Source organism: Capsicum annuum, unplaced genomic scaffold, assembly GCF_002878395.1.
Source record: "Capsicum annuum cultivar UCD-10X-F1 unplaced genomic scaffold, UCD10Xv1.1 ctg2682, whole genome shotgun sequence".
Taxonomy (NCBI): Eukaryota; Viridiplantae; Streptophyta; class Magnoliopsida; order Solanales; family Solanaceae; genus Capsicum; species Capsicum annuum.
The window spans coordinates 1,318,546-1,326,573 of NW_025833140.1; the positions used below are offsets into that span (position 1 = coordinate 1,318,546).

The 8,028-nt window shown below is 35.8% G+C and overlaps 1 non-coding gene across 1 annotated transcript; it reads right to left on the reverse strand.

Annotated features, from left to right (window-relative positions):
- Nucleotides 1-5,311: 5,311 nt before the first annotated feature.
- LOC124890906 lies at nucleotides 5,312-5,418 on the reverse strand. Its single transcript, XR_007049431.1, has one exon. It is a non-coding gene; the product is annotated as a small nucleolar RNA R71 (small nucleolar RNA).
- Nucleotides 5,419-8,028: the final 2,610 nt, after the last annotated feature.

An 8,028-nucleotide genomic window follows, 5' to 3' on the forward strand; every position in this document is an offset into this window, starting at 1 on the left:
CAACAAACTACTAAAGAGTAATATTATTTTCAAGATATTTATTAAGGATAAGTTAATAAATATATTGTATTTGTTTTCTAGCATAATTTTTTAAGGGTGTGTTTTAAGCTAAAAAAGTCATTTATTTAGAAAAGGTGGGAGTATAAACTACTCCCTTTCCCTCAATGTGGCAAATTTAAGGTTTTTGAGATTCAAATAAGGTAAGTTTGATCATGAATTTGGATATGGAATCTTTTTTAAAATAAAATTTATCTATTTAAAAACTAAGTGAAGAGTATTATAAGTCACAATAATTGACTATTTAAAAATTTTGAAATATATATATAAGAATTATGATTAAATATAAATATATTTGAATTTAAAAAAAATAACATGCCACATAAATTGAAATGGAGTAACTATTTTTTTTTTTGGTTAGAAGGAGGAGATTCATATATTATCAATAACTATTAATAGAGGCAACATAAAAGGTTAGCAACATAATTGGAGAAAAATTCTTAAAGTGAACGTATACGTGTCATTACTAAATATGAGGATGCTATAAACTTAAGCCAAAAGGCTAAAAGTTGTTGAATTTTGTATGGTATTCCAATTAACTCAAAAAGAATGCACGCTACCCAAGAAAAGTAATTTTAGAAAATGCCAAGTATAACACTGCGAGGACAATGAAAGATTATCATTCTCGCTTTTATTAGAGAGTAATATATATAAATATGAAGTATGAAATAATATAAACTATTAAAATAATCAACAAAATAGTTTTTTGTTATAAAATGATAGTTTTCTTAATGTAAGAATTCAAATAGGCAGTTCTAAAGATGCAACTTGTCTTAATTTTTGGCCAGATTATCCTACATTATTATATATATAAATATTGAAACATCCTGAGTTTTGACCCTTAGAAAATTTCATGGAATTCCATTCTCCAGACCCAATACGACTCATGGGTACGAGCCGTATGCTGGGGTATGAGTGGTATGGTCCTGTTGTATGCTGACTAGTATTAGTAGGTGGGATGGTTTTGGTCACTGGAATGGGTAAGACTTGGGGGTATGAGTCGTAGGGCTTGGTACGAGTCGTATCAAGGACTCATATGGTGGGAAGTGTTTGATCCTCCTGGTATTTTATTCTTCCAGGGATATGAGGTATGGGTACAGATCGTATGCTGTGGTTATGACATGGTTGGATGAGTCACATACTGGACAGTATTTGATCCAAGGGTTGAGGCTTGGATACGAGTGGTGGAAACCGATCGTATAGGAGGGTACAACTCGTATAGGTTAGTCGATCCCTGTGACGGGTTTTTAATGGATTTAAGAGCGGGTATTCTGGACATTTCCCTACTTACCCTAATTAGGACCAATGACTTATAATACACTTAGGAGGTTATTTTCCCTATTATTCTATTCATTAACACTTAGAAACTATTCCAAAATATCTCATAATTCTCTCAAGAGATTTTGGAGAAAAAAGGCTTGGTTTTATCTTATGGATTGCTTTGGGGCTTGTCTTGGTGATTTTATTCCATCAATTTTTTAGTAAAAGGCATGAATCTCTTCCCTCATTGTAATTTCAACCAAATTCATTATTTATATGATTGATTTCATGGTTTTACTATTTCATGATTATGGTTTCCAACTATTGTTTAGGGGTTTTGATATTGAATACTTGGTTATGGTTTCCTATGGTTTTATCTATGCTCTTATATACATAAAGGATGGATTTGGACAACTGGATTGGATGGTAATGGTTTAATGGTCTTTGAAATTGGTTTTGATTATATTATGTCCCCAAGGTGTTTGATAAAAAGCTTATAAAGATATGTTCATTGCATTGACTTCTTTTAATGAAACTCTTGTATGTCTCAAACTGGATAAAGGACTTATGCATGGTTTAAATAGTTTGAGAAGTCTAAAGGCTAAATGGTTATACTTGTAGAGAACATGGAAGTCTCCCAGGGGGATTTAATATGGTAATTGGAAGGGCACCAATGGTCCCCTTAACCTAAATGGTTTGTCTATGAATATTACTTGCAAGTAAGGGGTGGCATGATGATACCACTAATATTGGCCTTGGTTAATAAATGGTAAATGTATTGTTTGGACATGGTTCTAATTGGGCATTAATGGCGGGGTGTGTAGCTAAGATATAGAAGGTAGCGGTCTCAGAGGGCCAAAACTAGAAACTCATATTTGTCGATATGAGGGGTCTTGATGACCATATGCATGTGTCATATTTTATATTAGGGGATGTACTAGTCATCCCATGGGATATTCCCTGGTCATGCGGCTACAAGCACTGGGACCCTTTCAGCAGGGGGAGCTGAACCCATATTGCCCGTGGGTGATTAGGACAACAAAGCTACACATCCCAGGTATAAAGGTTTTAAATGCATGCTAAACCCAGTTTCCTTTCCTCTCACTTATATATGTATGGTTTTAAGCATTATGGATGGTTTCACTTGGTTTTATAATTGGTATTATTTTATTCATATTCTGAGATTCATGTTAGCGGTCATTTTCTAACCCCGTCTACTAGCGGCTGTATATCCACACTATACAGGAATCGACCATTATATTCCTCCTATTTAGCATGTAGATTCGTATCAGTATTTGGACTGAAGTGGTGAGCATTCATCATTTTGGAATACATTATTTCATGTGATAGATTTATTTAGACACTTTTCTTTTATTTTAGGTATTGGTTTAGGCCATGGTTCGGGGTATGTCCCAACCCAAATTATTTACACTTTTAGATAGGGGCTTTGTGTTACTTCTGGGGGTTGGTATGGGCGGGATCGGTATTGGTGTCGGCCTAGGCATAGGATTAAGCCAGTGGGCTGATATCATTGGATGATTTTGTTGGTTGTTCCATCCTAATACATTTTGGGATTGGTTTTCATATTATGTATTGGTATTACTTTTGGTTTATGGTCTATGGTTTGGTTTGATAAGGTTGAGCGGTTGGTGTGGTATGGTTGGACTCAATTGGGACGGTGATGTTGGGTGTATTTATGCATTCTAGTGTCACTATTCTAGTCTTCTTAGCCTTGTTTTGAGGATGATTCGTAGGCTATATGGGTTGATAATGAGATAAATGTGGATATAAGTGTTCAAGGACGTGTTTTCGATGGTTCAAAGTGTTCCCAACAAGTTTGTACTTAATTGAGTCAATTAGAGTTCAATAGAGAAAACTAGTTTTGCTAGCTTGAGCTAGTTGCTTGTCTAGTCTATCTTGTTGGATTTTATTTTGTTTAATATGTTCCAAATGATTTTAATGTGTGATTATGAGTGGAATAGCTTGTTGGTGATGTGTATAGTTTAATTTGATTAATGTGTATAGTTTAATTTGATTAAGTGTAGAAGTGAAACATTAAGTGGAAGATCAACATGAACTAGCCTAGTCTTAGCTCTTATTTTGATTCATCGTGATGGATATAGTGTTTTTTGAATCTCTAATTCATGTGGTTTGATGATTTAGGATCTTTTGTGAGCTGTTTATGATGATATATGGAAGATTTAGAGGCTGTAAAATCATGAGAAAGAGACCACATGACAAGGGGTGAAAAGAGGAACGACTAACACTTAACCAAAATTCGAGATGCAAATTCTAATAGCGCCGTGCGATATGCGTGCGTCGCATTCTCTATTGCTATGGAATATAGCCTGTATCGTATGCTCCATTTCTATGGAATACAACGCGCGTCACATGTTCATTCCACCCCTGGACTTTCACGCTGATTCCTTGTTCAACACGACCTGGGCTTACCCTATTGCTATATATACGTCTCCGTAAACGTTTTTATTCATCTTTGGACATATTTTTGAGATCAAGGGGATGTTAAAGCTTCAAAATTAGGTTTTTATTATTTTTATTTAGTTCATTCATGTTCTTGGTCATTAATTACCACCTTGGGATTATAATTATGACAATGCATGGCTAAACGCTCTTTTCCGGGGTTGAAGCCAAGAACATGAGTACTATAGTTTTGAATTGAGTTTTTTTAGTTTGTTTATCATTATTGGTTGTGTAGTCATCTTTGATCTTACTATTTTCAGGATTCATGACCCTTAGAATACATCAATTGTCTACCTGTTGACCTCAGAAGAGGGATTACGGGATAGAACATGGAGATGAACAAAATATGGTTTGTATTCCTCTATGAAATAAGGAATTCGAATTAGTGTCTAGGATAGGGATGTACTTAGATACCTTACTTGATTCACTCATAGGAACATAGCTTTAAGGAACTTAAGTGAACTATTATATCCCCACTCAACGATATAATTGTAAGGTTCAACTTAGGTAAGGGATTAGAGGTCGGAAAACCATAATCATGCAATTAACCCTACGAATCTATAACCAAGATAAGCAAGTTAACGAATGAAATTCAATACATAGTATGATTGTTCAAAGTGCTTCAGCGCTGGGTTTTCTCTTATTTATTGTTTCGAGATCTTTATTTATGCATTGTTTACTTTTCTACAATTTATAACTTCCAAACACACTTTTTGGTTATGTTTGCATCAACTGAGTCTAAATTGTGAACTAAAATAGAATTTTTGTTGAATCAAGTCTCTGTGGGATAGATAGTTGGCTTCTTGAAGGACACTTTACTACTTGATAAGACCACTTACACTTGCGTGTGCGCTTGGACGCTGTCAAGTTTTGGCATCGTTGTCAGGGACTTATTATTTGACAACTGTTTATTTTAGTTTAACCTTTAGATTTTTTTGGTATATTTTACGCTTGGTCTTGGTTTTTTGATTGCAGAAAATAGGTTTTAAGATTAGGAAGCTGGCAAGGGATAGGGATTTGTTTAAATCAATCCCCGAACGAGAACAACACTTCTATCAAGGAAGGAGAGAGCAATCCGTCTCCCCCAATTTATGAAAATAGAAGAAGACTAAGAGAATCCTGCTATAATGGCTGCAGAACAACAAGCACGTAGGAAAGTGAGGGAAGTGGCAGTCCCACTTTCGCTGAACTTGACTTCCCCAATTCAAAGACTGGCTGCTGGGGGAAATTTTGAGTTAAAGTACAACATGATCCAGCTTCTTATCAATAGTGGACAATTTGCAGGGATTTCACGCTAGGATCCACAAGTCCACTTGCAGACTTTCATTGAGCTTACTAATACATTCTTTCGACTGGTGTGAGTACAAATTATGTGAGCCTGACACATTTTCCCCATTCACTATTGGGGGAAGCTAAAAGATGGTTAAATGCGAAGCCAGACAATTTAATTACATCATGACATGACTTAGCCAGAAAGTTCCTCATCAGATTCTTTCCATCTGGCAAGACTGTAAGTCTTCGTAGTAAGATTGTGAGCTTCAAACAGAAGCCAGATGAAAATCTCTATCATGCTTGGGAACGCTTTAAAGTTCTTCTTCGGGATTGTCCACACCACCAATAGTCTAACAAGGTACTTGCTCACACTTTTATAGAAATACTTGATCACAATACGAAGATTTTTCTAGATTCAGCAATAGGTGGTCAACCACTGGATTGACTTATGATGAGTTGTACACATTATTGAACCGTATAGCACAAGGAAATCCTGAGTGGAATTCATATTCTAGAAGTACCGCGAAAAAAATTATGGGTGTGTTGGAGGTGGACCAATTCACAACCTTATCAGCTCAGGTTTCTGTATTACAAAATTTGATACACTCAGTTCAGCAACATGAAATTTTGAGTAGCACATCCTGCAATGCCATCCAACAAGCTGTAGGTTAGTGTGAAGTATGTGGTAATAGTGGTCACTTAGTGGCTATGTGTGTGTTCAATCCAGAATCGATGATGTATGTGACCAATCCTCAAAGGCCAAATTATGGTAATGCCTACAACATGAAGTGACAGACTCAACCTTGGAATGTACAACAACAATAAATTTAGCAACCATAGGCATAAGGGAATCAGTTAACTAGAAACATGGAAGAGATGTTGAAGCAGTTTCTAGCTAGTCAGACACAATTGGCTGCAGACATAAAAAATTCACAAGCAGCTCAGAGAAGTTTAGAGATTCAAGTGGGGCAGTTAAAGCAAGTATTCAATACTAGGCCATAAGGTGGTTTGCTAGAAGATACATAAAATCCAAAGCAGGTTATGGTAATCACCTTGAGGAGTGGTAAAAGGCTTCAAAGAAAACCTCCAAAGGCAACTAAGGAGGAAGATGTTGATGTGGTAACTGAACAAGCAAATGAAGAAGTTGCTGAAAATTCAAGGAAGTCTGAGTACTTGAAAGAAAAATTTGTTGAACTAGAAGTACAGAAGACACTTCCACTACCCTTCCCTCAAAGGCACATTAAAACAAAGAAGGATGCCATATTTAAGAAGTTCTTTGATACATCCAAAGAGCTTCACATTAACTTACCTTTGTTAGATGTTTTACAGGGTATGACTAAGTATGCAAAGTACTTGAGGAAAGTGGTTGCTAATAAGGTAAAATTACAGGATGTGGGGGCGATGACACTCATTGAAGAGTGTAGTACTTTAATGATATAGAAAATCCCTAAGAAATTGAGAGATTCGGGAAAGTTCACCCTACCGATCCAAACTGAGACTAAAGTGGTCCATGCAATGAGTGAATTAGGGATGAGCATAAATCTGATGCCCTTATCTTTGTATGATACATTGGTCTTGGGAAAGCCTAAATCGACCAAGGTGGTTTTGCAGCTAGCAGACGGATCCATGACATATCCAAAAGAAATCATTGAGGATGTCCTCATAAAGGTTGGTAAATTTATTATTCCTGTTGACTTTATTTTTCTTGATTTTGAGGTAGTGAACAAGTACCAATCATCTTGTGGCGTCCATTCTTAGCAACCGAAGGAGCATTGATTGATGTTAGAGAAGGCACACTCAAAATGAGTGTAGAGGATGAAAAGGTGGTATGTGATGTTTACAAATCACCTACACAACGTCCTAATATAAAGATTTATATATGATCAATGTGATTGAAGGGGACGAGTATGGGGTGGCTAGTCCACCAAAGACCCTTTTGGTCTACTTGATTGAGCAGCCTAAGCTTCTACCACCTAAGATTGATTTGATACTAATTGATGAGAAAAACCTATTTCTATTAAAATTACACACCTAAAAGAGATGAAAAGAATAAGAAGATGACCTCCAAGTATGAGGAAAAATATGAAAGAACTTGGTTGATTTGAGTTGGGTCGTACCGCGACACTAAATCAGGCGCTGCTTAGGAGGAAACCCAAGTTAAGTAGGTATTTTTTACTTTTAGTTTTTAGCTTTTATTTCACATAGTTTTGTTTTTGGTTGAGTCACAGGTTGATGGAAAATCCGAGTACCATAAAATTGAGCTAAGAAGCATGGCAAAGATTGAGTGTGCGGTCCTATGAACCTCTTTTATGTGTAAAGATGCTACTACCTAGGCCTACAGGCCTTAGGGAGTATTTTGATCTCTTAATTTTAAGTTCACTTTGGGGACAATGTAGATTTTTAAGTGTGGGATGAGGAAATTCCTAAATTTTGGCTCAATTTAAAAAAATTTATGTAAAATATTCTTGTTGGTGCTAATTTTTATTACAAGGGCAAGTATTATGTTGGTAAAAGCATGTAGAATGAGTGAATTGCTTCTTTTAAGACAGTTAGGCTCATTATTGTGACTCTTGTACTTTGTGGCTTAAATTTTAATTCATGCTATTATTTGGTTGAGAATTTATGGTGATCCTATTGAGTCAAGCATGTGCCATGCGCGTGTGAGATTTTTGTATATTCCTTGTTGCATGTGATGTATTGAACTTGTCCGGTGTGTGTGTAAGGCAAAATAAAGAGATCGGTTTAGTAGATAATTTAGGCATTTCTTTGATAGCCTTGTTTTTATACCTTCTATTTGTCCCACCCTTTGTGCATTATCCTAGTTAAACTCCATTTAGCCTTTATCCTTTTCTTTCGTAGCCTCATATGTACCCTAATCCCCTTTTTTGATAGACTATAATTTCATTCAAAAAGCTCCTAAGTCCTTTAATGAAATAATTGATTTAGTAAGGAGTTTGA